The following is a 19,246-nucleotide window of genomic DNA, read 5'->3' as shown; positions in this document are numbered from 1 at the left end:
AGTGGATACTGCTGATGAAATCCTTGTCCTGAGAAATGCAGCCTTATAGCAATGCAAATGCGTTTCAGTACAAAGTAAAGCCAGCCACAATTGAGATGCTTTTTTCACATTTTATCAAGAATTCAAAAAACTGTCCACCTATGACAACTCTGTCATAGCTATGTCTTAAGCAAGCAGGCAGGAAAAACTGAATTCCCAATCAAGTATTTTCACATTGTTCCGAAATTCTTCCTACTGAAGGAGCAGAAGGATACAAGCCACCCACTGCATGAACACAGAATAACCCCTCAGACCATCAGCAAGTGGCCTCAAAAACAAACATTAGCCTTCTGTAAGCCAGATCTTCAAGCAGTAACAGCCAGTGGCATAGGATAGTTCTGGTAAACACAACTGGAAGAGGGAGGTGTCAATCCCCACAAGCAGGAATAAAATTTTCCCTATGACCTTTTCGTAAAGCGTTTCTGAGCATTCCACATTATTCTTGTCAACTTGCAACTACTGCTGAAATTATTTTGCTGCTTTGAAAAGAATACTGTCAAAGAGCCGGCTTCTCTTTTTTCACCAGAAGCAAAGACAGTCAAAATTCTTGTATTCCTTGTTGAGGCCTCTATCCTCTCCAACGTAAATCTCCTGACAAGTCCAGAGATCCACCAACACACCATTTTATGCGCTGGCACAGCTAATAATTGTAGTTTAGCTTTAGAACATGTAATACATTTTTCTGAGATCAGAATTCTGCTACTAGAGAGCTGAGGCATAGCTTCACTTTTTTAATTTGAGCAGGCTGACACAAACAGATACAAACAAAACAGCAGAATCCACAACACTAGAAATTCTAGAAGAGAAGGAGATTCTAACAGGTAAATTCTTTGAGACTGAGTTGATTGCATTACTATTTTTACTGACAAAACAAGAATATTTGTAGATGGAGGCCCTTCGCAGATTTAAAATATGTGGCTTTTAGATATTTTAAACTGTGTTGCATAAATTTACTCTTAGTTAATTCTTATCAGGTTGGAGATGAGGTCTACCCCACAGAGTAAAAGGCTTAAGAAGTGAAAACAAAAGATAATATTAAATTATAAGTGCATGAGGTTTGGAGGCATCATTGCTAGTCCTATTTAATACTTCTAATAATGATCAGGAAGACAGTACACAGCATGGTAATGAAATCTCCAGATTAGCAAGATTAGAAACATGAGCAGAAATTACCAGCAAAATACAACTTGGAAAGTCACACGCTAAGACATCTGGAATAAAATAATCCAAATAGCTGGCCTACACATTTTCAGTAGTAGGGAAAACTGGAACTTGGTAACATAATAAAGCAGTATATGTACCTATATGTATGCATTCCTATACAGAGACACATGTATGTGCATGGTATTTACAGATATATTGGGACCAGATACAGGCAGGAATTCTCTAATTGACTAGAGCTCATAGGAAAACATGGACATTTTCAAGAAAGCATTGGAAATCTCTCAAAACTGATTTTGTTCTTTAAAGAAAGTGTTATATAAAATTTAATTTGCCTTTAAGATTGAAGGAAAGTTATGTAGTGCAATCAGCTTCATAATACAGACTGAACTTCACCCATAAGTTTATGCCAAAAGGTCCCAGTTTGTCAATTCTGAGTTCAGGCTCCAGCAGTGAAGCTACATGCTTATTAGTGAATTCATTTTTAGGAATCTAACTAGAAATATAGCTATGAATCAGAAGGAGTTCAGAGAAATACAATGAAAAGGATAAAAAACTAGAGAGCGCAGTTTGCAAAAGAGGATTGAAAGGAGCTGGAGACATTTATGACAGCTACAGGATAACTCAAGTAAAAGAATGGACCAGCTTTTGACTGTACGAAGGGACTCTCAGTACCAGACAGTCATCAAACAGCTGCTTTCCAGACTAATTAAGGCAGGGGAACTGTAAAAAAATATATATATATTTCACTGTAAGCTATTCTTGACTCCAAAATACTGTCCCAAGTGAAGCTGCAACATTTTCAAGCAGGAGTCAGCCAACCCTGAGTGAATGTATAAGACGGGATGTCTGCCACCAGCACTTAGACTGATTGATTCTATAGGTCTGTCCATTAATAAATTAATGTTTGCAGAGACATTCATTTACTTATTGACTAGTATTTCTTTAATAAAAAGTATTACTTGTCTGCCTAGTGAAATGCCTTGGCTCGTTAGGCCTTTAAAATACACATTAGCCCTGTTACATCTCTGAAGTAACTAAGTAACACATAATTTAATCCTCAATGGAAAGACCGAGAGAGAGATACAAGAGTTAGATATACAAGAGTTTTCCTGGTGTTGTAAGTAACATCAGAAGGATCCAAGATAAAGAGCAGTATTTCAAATATTGCATGTATGCAGATACACCAACATAAAACCTGCACTGCCTCAAGAAGCTGAATACAAGCAGCTTTTTCTCCTCGCCCCCCATTGCACTTTTTGTGCTCGATTTTAACTATTTCAACATTTCCTGCTTTTTTATTCACCTGTTACAAACGTGACAGCTGCAAAGGTGAGCGGAGGACTTGTTAGCTATCAGAAACTAATCCCACAAGGTAGTGAAAACTCCAAATCGGCGACACACTGGCATTACAATAAATACAGAGGTAAAACAATCTCACAAATAAAATTTAGTTAAATAGGAAAGCAAGTTTGAAACTAGAACTGCTACATAAGTCTGTTAGATTTTTGCAGTTAAAGCAACATAGAGTTCACCTGGCTTTTCAGAGAAAGTCCATCAAAAAAAAAAAGAAAAAGCTAAATCACATCAACTCAACTTTATCTGTTGAAACAAAGCACTACTTATACCTGGTTAATTGGGACAAAGGCCACTCCTGAAAAGCTCCCATCATCACCAAATTTGCTTACATCCAGCAGACCCTTTGAAGTAGCCTGCCTCTGCCCTTTACGGTCAGCAAAGGTAAACCATACAGAAGCTGCATCTGTAAACTACATCCCAGTGTTGTAATAATGCAACCACAGGAAAGACCTATTTGTTATAATTTTACTACTTTGACTTTTAAAATATTCTGATTTGTAAAAACCACACAAGCAACATTATTACAAGAGCACTTAAAGTTTAATAAATTTTCCTTTAAAAAAAATTTAATTACAGTAGATTTTCAGCAAGTTTTCAGCATGCTGTAATTATTGCTTTCTACTTCTGACTAACAATGAAAAGCAAGAAAAAAAAAAAAAAAGACCAAAGATCAGTTAAAGGAAAAGATACATGGTAGACTCAGTAGGTACAAAACCAGATTTTTACAGGATCGAAGGGGTTAGATTCACATAAAGATTTAGGGCCAGTTCCAAACATGGGATCTGAACCTACATCCCAGACTGGCGTGACTGCTGTATGAGTGATCCCTACCACTCAGGTAGACTTAACACCGGGTTTTGCCAGTAAAACAGTGATAAAGTTTTGGGGTCCCAAGACAATTCATGCTCCACCAAGTATGAGCAAGGGCACAGCTTGTCCTTGCTTCTGAAACATGGCTCTGCACCTGACTGCATGGACATGCTCTAATTCACCTCCAGGGAACTTGCATACCAAAATCAAGATTGTTGTTTTAGCTGAGGAGTCATTCCACTCAGCCTCAGTCACTGCAGTGCTGAGCATCTTTAATTCTCACCCTTAATTCCCCTGCACTGTTTCAGTTGCTATGAGCTCACCATTGATCTAGTCAGAGTAGTCCGAAGTTTCACAGGACAGGACCTCCATCTGCTCTAAAGCCACTGGTGGCAGACTCTTCATGTGCCAAAAGCCACATGTGGAAAAAAAGAGTTACTATCATTTTAAGAGGTAAAAAACAGAATTAAAAGGTAACAGACTGGACTTCTGTTTCAAACAGCATTTTACTTTAAAAAAGTGATTTCTGTAGTTGTAAGCAAGACAATTTAAACTAGGGGGGGGGAGGGGAAAAGAGAAGCTACACTAGCTCATGAAACAAAATCACCCATAAGCAGCATTCACGTAATGAGGATACTGTTCAGGTGGGGATCACTTGATCTATTGTGGAATGTGAACACAATCCCTGTAAGAGTTTCAGTGAAAAAAAAGAAAATCAAAATTAAAAAAAGCCTGATGTTTCTGGTGTATTATACAATTGAGTGCGGTGCTCAATTTGAAAAGGAAACCCAACTCTGAATTGAGTACGTGTTTCCAACACATGGCAAATTTGGAGAAGTAATGAAGGGCTCGCCAAGAGAGGCCAGACTCAGATAACTTGGAGTAAATGGATACCCTCGCCATGTTATAAAAGTACTTCCAACAGAGGGGAAAAAAAAAAAAAAACAACTCTGCTTGAGACTATAGAGATTACATTTCAGATTATAAAGAAACCCTACATATATCAGGAACCTAGGTAACACCAGCAATAAGCAATTATCTTCTCTTTCCCTTTCCTTTTTCTGTACATTAGCTTATCAGTGACTGCAGTGCCAGAGCCTTTTAGATGCTTTGGCTTTTTTCATCTAGTGCTCACCAACTATCGGACCTGAGGTTCCCAGATGGTCTCAGCCCGAGTCCTTGGAGAGATCCAGGCCAGGAACTAAGCAGGGGAATCACGGCAGGACATAAACTCCTAGAACTTCAAGGGTTACAGTCACACAAAAATTTCCAGTGTCGTGGTTTAACCCCAACCAGCAACTAAGCACTATACAGCCGCTCGCTCGCTCACTCCTCCCACAATGAATGGGCGAGAGAATTGGAAGAGTAAAAGTGAGAAAACTCGTGGGTTGAGATAAAGACAGTTTAACAAGGAAAGCAAAAGCCGCACACGCAGGCAAAGCAAAGCAAGGAATCCATTCACCACTTCCCATGGGCAGGCAGGTGTTCAGCCATCTCCAGGAAAGCAGGGCTCCAACACGCCTAACGGGTACTTGGGAAGACAAACACCATCACTCCAAACATCCCCCCTTCCTTCTTCTTCCCCCAGCTTTATATGCTGAGCGTGACACCATATGATACAGGATAGCCCTGTGGTCAGTCGGGGTCAGCTGTCCCGGCTGTGTCCCCTCGCAGCTCCCCGTGCACCCCCAGCCTCCTCGCTGGTGGGGTGGGCTGAGAGGCAGAAATGGCCTTGACTCTGTATAAGCACTGCCCAGCAATAACAAAAACATCCTTGTTTCCAGCACAAATCCAAAACCTAGCCCCATACTATGTACTGTGCATAAAATTAACTCTACCCCATCCAAAACCAGCACACAAAGAAACCAAAAAGAAGTTCCATTTGCTGTGACTTACTGGAATTTGTCTCCTGGGCAAAAAGCCTTACATAAAAAAAAGAGTGTACTTTTCATATATGTTCTCCTGTAAGTGAGTTGTAAAGGGATCGGGGTAAAGGGCTCACAATCACAGAGTAACATGTACTAAGTACAACGTGCCTTATGTACATTCCAGTTTTAAAATACGTTAGTTTAAGAATCATAGTTTGCACACTTCATAAATGCATCTTTTATCCTACTTCAAATCACTTCCACATTCAATAGCCAACCAAGGGCACGGCATTGTCCCATCTCTTCATAAGTATAGTCCTTTCCCCTTTAGGAAAAGAGAAGTGGTTATGTGTCAGTCACATGTCTTCTCCCCTACAACCAAGTGATTTATTTCCTCCAGAAAAATGGAGCAGATAAGAAAGGATGATCTATTGCAATGTGCTCCAGCAAGCTGTTACAGCAGTGCCCCAAGTAGCACTGACCTGTACTTGGTCACACCAGGTTTGTTATTGCTGCCCTCAGAGATGAGCTACATCTCCACAAAGAGCACACCTTGAGCACGGGAGGCACTCTGACACACAGCGTAGGAAGTACACCTGCTATTTCTGCCCATCTGCCGTGCAGGGAACAGGACCAACCAAGCCCCCCTGCGGAAGTAAATCTGGCATTGCAACCCAATGAGAAAAGCTTTTGACCAGACATCCAGCAAGCATGGGAGGAACACCGCCTGCTCGCTTCCCAGCACCTGAGAATCAGTTGGAGAAGAGTCAAGGTGAATAATTTGAAAGCAGTCTCTGAATTAAATGGAAATAGCTCTACAAGAAGAGTTAAGATGACCAGAGATCTGAAGAGGCACCTAACATTTGAACACAGGATGTTTGCTTAGTTCTAAGAGTGAACCTAATCCATGTGTGAGTTGTCCCTGTAAATCTGCTCCCACTGCCATAAAAGATGACGTTTCACAGAAAAAAGCATTCATGCATTAGATCTTTATCCCTTGAAAAGAGATATACATTTATATCTGAATTCAAGGAGACCAGGGAAAAGAAACTATTCTCTCACTTTTCTCAGCAATTCCTTCCATTACAATGATAGATGGGGTTTTTCCCCCCTTTTGTTTTACCCTATGAGAACTAATAGAAAGACTAAATTGAATGGAGCTGGTGGGAAGAGAAGTTGTGGCAATGTGATGGGCAGCTGTACGTGTCTTATCTCTAGACAGCTCAGCACAAATAGCTTGATAGAAGCTGCTCACCATAGCATTGATATTCTGTCAAAATAAATAATATCTATGCCACAATAAGAAGTCAAAATCTTTTATGAATGAGACCTATCTATAAGACCCTGCACAGAGGTCCCCATGTAGTTATCTCTGCACAGAGATTTATGAGCACAGGTTTGACTATTGATTTACTGTAGCCTTTTGATCCCAGGCTGTGATCCCATTAGTTCTTACAAAGGAAGGGGACTCTCACAGCGAGGCCCCACTGCTGACTGTGTGTGGGTCTTCTAAGACATCTCCCTCTACTGAGGCAAGTGTATCGGGATGATACAATAGATGTCCACCCTACTCAAATTTTAGAACAGAAGTTCTTCCCCCAAAAATGTCCCTCTCCATACAAGAAATGTTTCTTGCTTATCGCTCTATCATGGCGTGCTGCAGAATAAAGCTGAACAGCTTTTATAAATTGGGTTCATATATCTCATGCCGTATTTGGACAGAATTACTAGACAGAGGCATTACACCAGGCTAGGGTGAGGAAAGGGGAAAAGAATTCTAACTGGAACTACAAATGCTTATTTTGTGTCACTCCATTTAGTTACTTGAAAAGTACATAGAGATCAAGCTGTGTTGAGAATTGGTGCATGGTTATCTGATTAGGAACATGGTTGTAACCCTTCCCATGCAAGCTGTACTGTGTAGTGACTACAAGTCATTCACAGACAACCTGGCTGAATCAATCAGCAGCAGCAGACAACAAATTCTAGCCAGAAAGTCACTGAAGTTCCCTTGTTCCTTCAAAAAGTTTAGACTTCTGGCTCCAAACTGACTTAGCATTTTTCAGAATACGGTTTTAAGAAGTTATTTGAAATCAATTCTACAACTGCATCCACTTACAAGACACTCAACAGCTTTCTGTGACAAGAATGACCTGACCTTGAGCAGCACATGTTTTATTTGTGACATTAGAACTGCAGAAGCATTTCTGTTTCGCTACAAGAAGGAAGCAGGTGTGATAGACAGCCATCCTTACATGCACCAGGTTTTGAGCTACCCAGCAAAACAGCCAGAAGTTGACCAAGTTCAGCTCATTGAATTTTACCTACTGCATTACAGATACTCAGATAATACTGGCTATCACAGTTTGTTCCACTTTCATTCTTCCACCTGTCATGTATTAGCCACAAGTCAGCTGTGAGACAATATATAGCTGGTACTTTATATACAGGAACACTTTCTTACCAAATGTAAATAGGCATAGCACTCTCATTTGAGAGACCTGCGTGAATGCACACAAGCTGGAAATCTGGCCTATAGTCTCCAGTGCAATTGAAATACATGAGGGTGCTTTGAGATGAAAGGTTGTTTCTAGAGAAAATACAGCATTTGGTACATACTACCACAGAGCAAGCTCTAAACTAATGATGTGCATTACTTCCTGGGATTTAACAGCTCCTTAAATTCAGCTTCTTTTTAATGTCTATAGGTATCGTCTTGACCAGACTAGGCACTTCAGAGCACTAGCAATGAAGCAGTGGTAATGAACTACAGAGCAGCAAACAGTCAGTGAGGTTGTATTTGAATGTCTTACAGTTCTATCTACTGAAACACTAAATCAAAAGAAATGGACTCTCTCTCTGTTCAGTGGGATTTGCCCATCATTTATTCTTTGCCTGCAAGCCATTAGTAAAATACCAATTGACCCATATTAATTTCTCTCTTTTTGATTTTTTTTTTTTTAAGAACAGTTTCTGTCTTTCTTCATCTCAGTCTAGCATCCCCCAGCCTTCCATGAATTCTTGAAAAGGAGTCTCTATCTAGAGAAAACTGAAGGGGAAAAAAAAAGATGACATTATGAGATTGATTAGGCCAATGAGTTCCACAGACTTCTCACTGCCTGGGCAGACAGTAGAATTTCAGAGTGTCAACAACTTTGGGTCACCAAGATGGCTATAGAGGCCTGGAGTAGCTGAAGGTAAACAAACCATAGGTAAAACACATGAGAAATATTTGTTGGAAAGAAGATTGCATGGTGACCTATGGATTTAGAATCATAGAATCATTACGGTTGGAAAAGACCTTTAAGATCATCAAGTCCAACCATCAACGCAACACCACCACGGCCACTAAACCATGTCCCAAAGTGCCCCATTTCTCTAAGTATCACTCAGAAAAACATGCCACAGGAATCGGCTGCAAATCTCCAGTCCAAGACTGGAGAACCAGGCATTTAAACATTAGTAAAAATAAGTTTCCTGCTGAGCTAGGAAAGTGCACCCCCTCCTGTGCAAGTGGCTCCTTGCATCTTTCTGCCAACCCTGTTAATTGCCAGCTGAGAGCAGAGGCAAGACAACTCTCGTGTGGGACGTACTTCAATTATTAGAGACTGGGCTCCTCCGCGTTTCCTATTACCAAGGACTCGGCCTTTCTTGCTTTATTTCTTCCTAACTACCCTGTTCTAATTTATAGCTTTGCAGTAGTAACACTGTAGTTAAAACCGAAATGGCACTTCCACTCTAAACCTCTATTTTATTCCTTTCATTCGAGTTCATTACTTCAGTTACCATAAAAATGTGCTTTCTGGCAATCCCTGTCCTCCTCCTCCCCCTCCACCCCAGCAAAAAATATCTGTCATTCCCCAAGGACACTGGATGGCTAATCCCGTGCTCTCTCCTTCATAACCTGTAGATTTGTCTTCAATGGACAGCCTCTGGAAGTAAAAGCCCACACTACTGCTGGAGTGTTTGCCTAGGAGAGAATTTGAGTTTTCAGGGAATGTAAAGGAATGTGTATTTGCCCTGTGTACATGGCAGAAGGACAAAGGAGGGACTTTGGTCTCCGCCTTGGCAGAACTTCACTTCTCTTCCATTTTGAGGTTTCTTAGATCCCCAAAGAACCTGTCTGCAAATTTTACAAGAGATATGCATCAGAAGTCAGTGTGTATGACAGTTACATTAAAAGTCACACAGTCAACAGTCTCATGCTGTACTTACTGTGCAGGCTGCTCAGAGAGCAATAGGGGAGCTTTAGTCATGGCACTATTACCCTAAACAGAAAGCAAAACAAGCCCACAAGTCTAAAACCCATGAGTTCATCACGTCTGTTCATTTGATTAATGACCACTGAAGGAGAGAGACAAGGCAGAGCAAGCTTTGTACCTATAAAACCATGTGGTCCATCAAGAGACTTGTGGGAGCAACGAGCAAGGACTACTGAAACTTCACAAAGGATAATTACCCCACCCCATACCAAACCCACATTTTCTTATTAACCTAAGATTTCCAAAAGTGAACCAAGGCTTTGATTCACCAATCCATAAAACTCTTCTGCACATTTGTGTGCATATACACATGAAATACTGCAAAGTTTCCTGACCAGCAGAGAAAAATGATTGCACTAACCACCCCCAAATAAAAGGTTTTAAAAAACAAAACACAAAAACATAACCTTCAAAATTGCCCAATTTGCCATTATTTATCTTTAGAATGCCAGCTCTTCAAATATCTATGAGGCTTTGAGGTTTTTTGATGGCATGGTAGGTGTCATGGCAGAATTGGAATACGAAGCAGGAACGGATTAAAATCTTGGGGTCAAACTCAAATGGTGAATAAGAGATACTCAGCCAGTGGTAACCTATGTACTCCACAAACTAGTAGGTAAATCAGCTCTTCTGCCCTTACCAGGCTGTACTTCACATTTAGCCTGTGGGACTAAAAAATTGCTGCTTCTCAGTGATAGCTGCCTTTGAACAAGAAAAAAGGCTGCTACAAAACAGGTATCTCCATTACATAGATTTTGAATTGTCCTCTGACACACCTGTGTAATGGCCATTCTGTGCGACAGGATATAAGATTATATGGGCTATTGGGAAGTTGGAGCAATTGTAAAGAAATAGAAATATTATGGAGGCTTTTTGGTAGGGCTTGGCTCACACATGCTTTCTCAGAGTGCAGGGGAAAAACAACACTACATTCGACCAATTATTTCTGCCCACTCTTCCTCTTTTATTTTCATTTATAACAATTTAGAATCTCATTGTTATTATACAATTGGCTTCTGCTGATGAAAATTGGTCAGATAAGAGCATTTTTAAATTTGCTGACTACCACATCAGTTCAGTGAGTGCTGTGCATAATGGTCATACTATATAAAAATCAATAAATAATTACAGCATAATGGAGATGCCTATTAATGATTTAAATTATAGGTGATGTTTATAGATAAGTGACTCCTAACTGGTGTCTTCAGGCATCTTTTTTCTTGTTCTTCCTGGGATTTTGAAGGGCAAAAGCAAACATGAGTGCAATGATGCAAATCGCAAATTTTGCTATCAGAGCTTCCAAGACCATCCTTTGTCCATCACAGATGATGTAGCCTCTGGCATCTCCAAATTAAAAGGAGATACTCTTTTTCTTCAGCTTTAGCAAGGTATACAACAAGGCAACTTTAATCAACTCTGTGTCTTGTGGCTGTAAGAATCGAAATGGGACATTGATCTTCCCATCCTCTTCAGGATAGGAAATACTCTTTCTACAGGGACTTGATTAAAACACATTTCCATCACAGAAAGCTCTGTGAAGTAGAAGAAATATATTTCAGCGCACATTTTCAGGGTGTTTTGTAAAAATAGCCTCCTCTTTCAAATATATTAAAAGAAAATAATTTCTTTCCACTAGACTCCAAGGAAGGTTTCTGAGATGTCTGGCTTGGGAAACACACAAGAGAAGCGGCAGCTAGTCTCTCTGGTGCCTGTCCTGGTGTTTGCTGTGACACCGCAGGGATACTTAAGAGCAATTCTACAGCCCAGAATCCTCTGCAGTTCAAAGATGGCTGGGTTTTGTCCTGAAACAGGCTGTAAGAACTGGAAGCAAGAGGCAGTTTCAGAAACAATTAAAAATCCGCAGGCAAACATCCTTCAAGGAAAAAGTCAAATTTACATCCTTTAGTGAAACTGCCACAAAATGTCCCTACTTCTAGTGAGAATGTATTACTTTTGCTACTTGAATGGCTCAGTCACAGATAGCGTTTATTCCTCACAGAAGCAGAACACAACATGACAGCAAAAGTAGAACAGAGAAAACAAAACACCTCTGATTAGATTCTCTGCTAGTGGTATTTTTGCCAGGTAAGAACCAGTGTAAAACAGTCTCATTTACCGAATACAATTGACCTGCAATTTTGTGAGCCATGAACAATTTTTCTGTGGAAGACTTTAGTTCCAGGATAACCTCAAGGCTCTCACTCTCTTAAGTAACTAGATCTTCACTAGAGAGCAAAATACTAATTCATCCATGCTGCAAGACAGCAAGGAGGGACGAGAAGTAAAGAAATAATGTGGAAAATTAAGGAAAGAATAAAAGGAGTAATTCTATCTGTATTCTGTAATGCAAAAGACCTAATAAATATCTATGAAAGGAACCCAAGAGCAAACCCAACACCTGTGATCCTTGGAGATTTAGAAGTCCTCATCCTCAGCTTGACATAAAAAGGAAGCCCACTACGGGCAAACATTAGGTATCACATACCCACCCAGCAGCACCAGGCATTTAAGATGTTAAGATCTTCTGCAGCAGAGATGGCATTGTAGCTACAGGAGGGAAACTTCTCATGTATCATGTCAGTCCTGGAGTAGTACTGCCTAGGACTTTCATTAACCATTTTCTTAATGGAGATTGTAAGGCTCCCCTGGGTTATGCCACATTTATGGACAGGTTTCCCTTGCTTCAGATTTTACTTGACCTGTTCATATTTACAAGCTACTTTTATTCCCATCTCTGCACTGCAGTTCACTGTTGCTAAATTACCAAGGTAACAAGATTCTTTAATATTCACAATTTGTTTCCACCAGTTGTTACAGTCTGGTTTTCATTCCTGCTGTCAGTCTCCTGGCCTTCCCACTAACACTCCTATTTCCATCTTCTCTCCTGTACCGAATAATTTTTTTTATATATAACAGTAAAAAACTGCAAAAAAGTTACATCATCCACCTAGCAGAAGTGGCCAATGTTTTACAGTGTTAATACAAGAACCCCCGACCTTTACCCCAGAGTGTTTTTCACCAGCTAGTCTCTGTCCAGCTCCAAAAGCAGAGGCAGCAACGTCCACCTTGCTTGGTCACTAAAGTAACGAGACCCCAGTACACATGCTGCAGTAACACACTGCTGTCCTCCACTCTCCTGAAGAAAAAGTCTCACAGGTAACTGCAGCCAAACGAAACCCCTCCCTGCCCCGAGACAAACAAGAGTCTGCTGGAAGGGCACCAGACAAGGAGTATTAGCTCAAGACCAAGCGATCACCAAAACCTCCATGCAACTCCCATGTCAGCTGGCTCACTGCTTCGGGGATTTGCTGACGGGGACTTCTGCCACTGTCGAATTCTACGTAAGAAGTTTGCAAGGAACCTTCCAGCTGGGAAAGAAGAAAGAAAACCTCTAGACTTAATGTATGGAAAATTTATGCTTTTACTTTAGTAAACAATCATAGTTAAAATGACTGGTTCCCTGTTAGGTATGCAGGTCAAAAGGGCTTTGCCTGCCACCTGCTCAGGGTATCCCTGCCTTGCTTTTGAGTCAGAGCAAAGAAGGGAAGGGAGTTTTTGTTCAGAGAAGTAACCTCAGACACTTGTAAAGCAACAATCCTGCAGGTTTGGAGGAAACTCTCAGTACTGTTTTTGTTAATGTAATTGCAACAGAAAGTCTGGGTGATCCCCTTACAAGTGCTGCTACCAAAGCTTACAAAGGAGCCTTCCATGGAAAAAAAATATTAAAAAAAATGCTTCCTTCTCCGAAACAAGACACCCTTTTCTGATCCACTGATTGAAGACCTTGCACTCTTCATTTGAAGCCCCCAGTAAAACAACACAAAACACAGAGAAAAGAAAAAATATTATATATATATCTCTACAGGTTTCCATTAAATAAAAAGTTTAAAATAAATCATTCTGGCCCTTTTCCTTCCTTGCCAATACCATTTCTAATGCTAATGTGTCCCTGTTTCGTGACTGACTTCTTTAAGGGAAAAAAACAAGGAATGTACACATTCAAGTAATAGGATGCCTTTGTCAGTTCATTCAAAATGTGCGTTTCTATTAAACAGCCAGGCCTTTTCCTTCACATCACTGGAATGCCTGATTTTACTCAAACTGCTACTGTCTACAAACACACACACACACACAAGTGATAATTCTCCTTCCTTTTAAGAGTTATGCCTACCCACTGGCTGACAATGGACTTGGTTCCATGGCAAAAGCGGCAGTGCGACAGTATTATAATGTATGCCAGGTCATTATTCAAAATGTTGCAGATAATTTCCCCATCATTTCCATGTTCCTATGGCAGCATGCTACAATCTTTCTCCTCCTACATAAGGCTGCAAAACAAGAAAAGATTACTGTAATCCTTTTCTTCCCATGTCACACAAACACTGTAATCTCCTTGCTATGTCAGAAGCAAATTTCTATCTGTAAATGTCAAGTCTAACTTAAGAATAAGTTGCAGCAGCCTTCATTGTATTGGTAAATAGTTATGTAAGCTACTTATATATATTTAAGCACAAACACACTGATGAAAGATTGAAGTTCTAGGCTGCAATTCAATCTTCGGCTTCTTGCATTTATAAACCACTCAGAAGCACATTCCCTTTTTATGAAGTTTAGTAGTTAATTATAATCTGGTATATCCCTGCCTGACATGCTTGAGTGTCTATGCTAGTCTCCACTTCAGGGCACCTTGTGAAGACATTTAAATGATCTGAACATATAAAAACAAACAGCTAAACAAGGAAGTGGAGGAACAGGAGGTTGCCCAACACCCCAGCAGCACCACAGATCCTAACCAGGTGGAAAGCACTCTGTCTTGAATCAGAGACAAGACATGGGTCTGGGACAGAGCTCAGGTCAGCAGACCGCACAGGCCCTTAGCTGAATTACAGCCTTGACTGCGGCCTTGGAGGAGACTGAGCCTTTGGCCTTTGACTTTTTTCTCTCTTTTTTTTTTTTTTTAATTAAATGGAGCCAGCACATCTTAGAAGCATTTTGTCAATTAAATTCAAGCCTGCAGGGGTGGTTCAAATGTCAGGCTGCAACAAGAGCAGATTACATGACGCAGTGAGCAATAAGCCATTCTCTCATGATTTCAGAGCTGAAAGGAGTAAATAGGCTGCTTGGACAAAGAAACCCAGATAGATACTCACTTTCAGGGCAATGGTAAGAATGTAGTCCAAGACACAGAAAGCTTTGTGAGAAACTACCTCATGTTTTGCAAAGCAAAGGTGTAGTCTCCATCAACAGACCTCAACATTGCAGAAACTTCGGGTATTCTTCCCAGGCACCCTCAACCTGCAGCACAGTGCAGGGAAATATTAACCTTACCGAACCAAAGTATTAACATGAAAGTAGAAAAATGAAAGTAATTGTTTCTCCTGTGTTCTAGTTTGACATTGTTCCATTATTTGTCTTGCATTATTAAAGATATCTGCTTGTAAAAATAGTTATCACAGTCTCAGGTAAGTCGAGAATTAGGATGGGGCAGCCGTCAGAACACAAGCTTGGCAGTTATGTGCTGGGCTTGAGGAGAAACCTGTAACTTGACCTGGAAATATTTCTGTGGGAGAGCTACATCTGCAAACCTCTCATGTTGTACTAAGGATTACAAGAAGATGTAAATCTGCAGAGAGCCTTCACCTTTCTCTAGACTTCCACTTCATCATGACTAATCTTGAAGCAATATTAATAATACATGTCTTAGAACTTTTCCTAGTAAAAAAAAAGAACATACAGCTTCCACAGACGTTTTGAAGCCCAGGTGCACTTCTCAGAATAAACTGGAGGCAGACAGTCAGGGGAAGAGACAGTATCAGGTGAATGGAAGACAGCTTCCAAAGCACAAAAGAGGAAGAAATAGTGTCTCAAATGAAAAGCCAAGGCCTAGAAATAATAAATATAGGCTTAATAAATTTACACATAAGCTCTATTTCCTGCTAAACACTGTAGCCTCTATACTGCTGCTTTATTCTTTAATGGATGTAAGAATTGTTCATATAACACCCCACTTCCACAGGGCCACTAAGTTGGACTTGAGAAGGCAAAAAAAAAATACTTGTGACTGTAACAAGGGATAACAACTGTCTTGTAAGAACTGCTGAAAGAATGGAGGACTGTCTGTACACAGCAAAGGACATGGCAGGTTAAATATTTTCATAACGCACAGGATGACAAAGAGGATTGAATCAGAGAAAACATCTGGATTCCAGCAAGTAGTGCTAAATTCAGTGAATAACCATCGGGCACATGGAATTTCAATTTCTATTAGCAAAAAAGGTACAGAAGAGCAGACCACACTTTCCCTGAAATGGGGCCACTACAGAGAAGAATTGCTAGACATTGGACAAATTTCCAGCTAGTATAAAAGTCTTAAATGCCATCTAGTGCCAATAAAGTGCAGAATATGCTGGCAATGGATCATGACCAAATAAAATTAGGAAGTGTATTGCTACTAGCTTCAACAAGGTCAAGATTTTCATCCATGCAATGTTGTCTAATAGGACTACACCAAAAGACACATATTTTTCATAATGAAACTGAACAAGTCAACAAAAGTACACCCCAGACACTGCACATTCAGGTTCAGATTCAACCTTTAAGGCAGCTCTACCTCAAGGGTTATAACTAAACTTTTTCATACAGCTTCTTCCTTAGGTATGACCATGTTCCATATAAAGACAAGAGATCAACATGCACCAGTTTTCCCCTTCCCCACCAAAATCCATAGCCTCGTTCCCAAAAAGAGATCCAGCAGTGAGGCCAGATGGAAGTCACGAGGTGTTTCAACTGGGTCCCCGTACTGCAACATGCACTGTCAAATCAATTAAACACAAGAAAATTAGATGACTCCTTGTTCACCAGAAAAAGTAAGACTTCATAAATCTGGTCTAGCAGTACTACACCGAGAAGAACAGTACTGGGAATCCAGTTTTTGTGGATGTTTCTGAAGGATGATTTCTGTAGGTGCTTTTTGTAAGCTGAGGTTTTAGTTTCTTCAAGCAATCTTTCCTTGTATTTATAAAAAAAAGCTGCAGTGCATGCACTTCACTTCCCAGGGAAAAGGTGAGGGAGCACAAACAGTAGATCAGGGTGCTTATGGTTCGGAGTCTCTCAGATGACAGGTTTAATACACAAATTTTTAGTGAACTAAAACAGCATGGAGAAGAACAGCAAGCTGATCTTCTGTTCTAGAGCCTTGTTTGTTGTTGTGGAAAATTACCTATTTCTTGCTGGATTGTTTTCAGGAACTATCCCCTTAATTTATGATTTTTTTCAAAAATTTATCTTCGAATTCTTAAAACTGAAAAGATATCCTTTATGCAATTTATCGTCCTTACTCTTAGCTCAAGGGCAAATTTATTTAGAAAGACTGCTGCTTACTGGGTTTGAGACAAATGATTGGGGGGGGATCATTCATTGTTCAAATACACTTTTCAGATGGCAAGCCTTTCGACCCTTTCCTCTGGTTTTGTACACCCATTTATTCTCATGCTGGAATACATGCTGTAGAGGATACAGGACATGGAAATATTTCGCTCTTGTAAAGAAGAATAAAAATTAGATTGTGTTGAAGAATAGATGCTTCTTGCATACTTAGCAGAATGTAATTCTGTGTTAAACAGATCTTAACTAGCTAATTCCCCTCAACTTCAGTAAAATGAAAGCAACAAGTGTGGCAATTTCAGAAGTGCAGTTTTCTTTGCTCTGTTTGAAGATGACACATAGCTGTCCCAACCTGCAGAGCAGTTTCTCTGAACTTTGCTCTTTGGGCAGCAATTTTTGGAAAAAAAAAAAAAAAATTTAATCCTGTTCTCAGGTAAAAGAACCCAGCTCTTCCCAGTGTGTTACCTTTCCCTCTCGCAGATCTGCCTAATGTGCTTTACAGTGCTACTCCATACTGTTCAAACAAATCCCAGAGAAGTAAATGGTAATTTCATCTTTATTTTTACCATCTAAAGAAGATTAATGGGCCTAGCTGACTTTTTGTTCCCCCACTCCCTGCTCTTCTCTCAGTTTAAGAAGGTTGTGTGAAAGCACTTTTACTGGTAGGTAGATTTCAGCACCTCAACATAACAAAATTAAATTTTTAAATTAAAAAAATAAATAAAATATAAATTTATAAATTAAATAAATAAATTTAAAAATAAAAATAATTAAAAATAATTTGAATAAATAAAAAATAAAAAATAAAAAAAAATCATCTTTTATAAATTTGAATTTTCTAACAAGCATTCTTTGTTACAACAGATCATTCAAATAAACAATCTGCTCTGACATAGCATCATCACATCTTTGATTACTTCTCCCCTCTGTTATTGCTAATATACTGCTGCTACTACTGAACTAGAAGAACATTAGAGTTACACCTGTGATTTAAGAGCCACAGAAGTTAGTACCAGAGCCCATAGACCAATACATACTTTGATAGGTGCAGCTTTGCTTTTCTGCCTGTTCACTGCTCTTCTGCTTCCCCCTTGCAGTGCACCAGTAGCATCCTTCCTGTGAACTGGTCAAGGAAAGGGTATGGTTGAAACCTCTGCCAAGGAAGGAAGGGCATTTGGGTCATGAATAAGTCATCTGCAGTGGGAAGAGGGTCAGGTCTGCCCCGCTGAGAGCAGGAACACAAGCTTAACAAGCTCCTCAAAGTACAAACTGAGAAACTAGGTATTCTTAATGCCATCACATGATCCCTACTCCATGTTTTACGTTAGTAAGTGGGACAATGGGCTGCTTTTAAAGCAGCATGTCCTACGTAGCCGATTTACAGTGCAGCTAGTGCAGAATGTGTACATCGAGGTCATAAGACTCTGGCAGGATATGATCTCAAAAAGTGACTTCTGGTAAAGAAAAATGATCAGTGGTTGACCTATTTAAGACCCTGCTCTTTCTCCACCCCAAAAAAGCTCTGTTTTGCTGATTTTGAAAACCACATCGCTACTTCTTTGATACGTATCATATATTATGAGGACAAGAGCTAACTGAAAACAAAAATACTCACTGGTACATTGCATTTATGTATAAGCTCCCATGGAAAAAGAGCACTGCAGAAAAACTGAAACAACAGATAACCCAAGATCTCAACAGCATCCTTCTCTGTTAATGTAATGGAAAAAGGACTCTTAAGGTGCATCAGGACATGACAGGTTAGGAAGAACGAAGTGGAAAGCTCTTAAAATCCCTGTTTGTTCTCATCATCTTCATCCAAATCAGAAAGGAAAAGCATGTTAACAAAGTGCCACACTGTAAGGCTGTCTCATCTTGTAAGCAGGAAGGCTATTTGAAATGGCACTTGCTTCTGTCACCTCACCTTCTGTTTCCATAGGGCTATGCTTGTGGCAGTTACACTGCACCAACTGCAATTCGAATGCACCCAGAATTTCACCTATTCACACCATCTCTACCCTCCAGCTGAAGAATTATTACCCTTGTCAGCCTTTTGATTACCTCCAGTAGCTCACGATGCAACCTCTGCCCTCCCCAAACAATTCCTATGGAGCCACACGCAGAACTTGAGATTCTTCAGTGAACACAATTGTTCCTATTCAACAATGCAAGCATAAGATTGACTGCTCAAAGCTGCAGTAATATCAAGGAAGATAAGCTAATTAACTGAAGAAATTATGTGCTTGCTGCAAGCAGAAGTGCTTCTCCAAAGTTTTCTGAGGGGAAGATTTTCCCCTAGGATAGTGAAGAGCCAGCGAGAGACTGTGACATCTTCACTCCATTTTGGATTATTCCTTGCTCAAA

This window comes from Phaethon aethereus (assembly GCF_964289735.1).
Source record: "Phaethon aethereus genome assembly, chromosome: 7".
Taxonomy (NCBI): domain Eukaryota; kingdom Metazoa; phylum Chordata; class Aves; order Phaethontiformes; family Phaethontidae; genus Phaethon; species Phaethon aethereus.
This window is presented reverse-complemented; position numbering follows the sequence as displayed.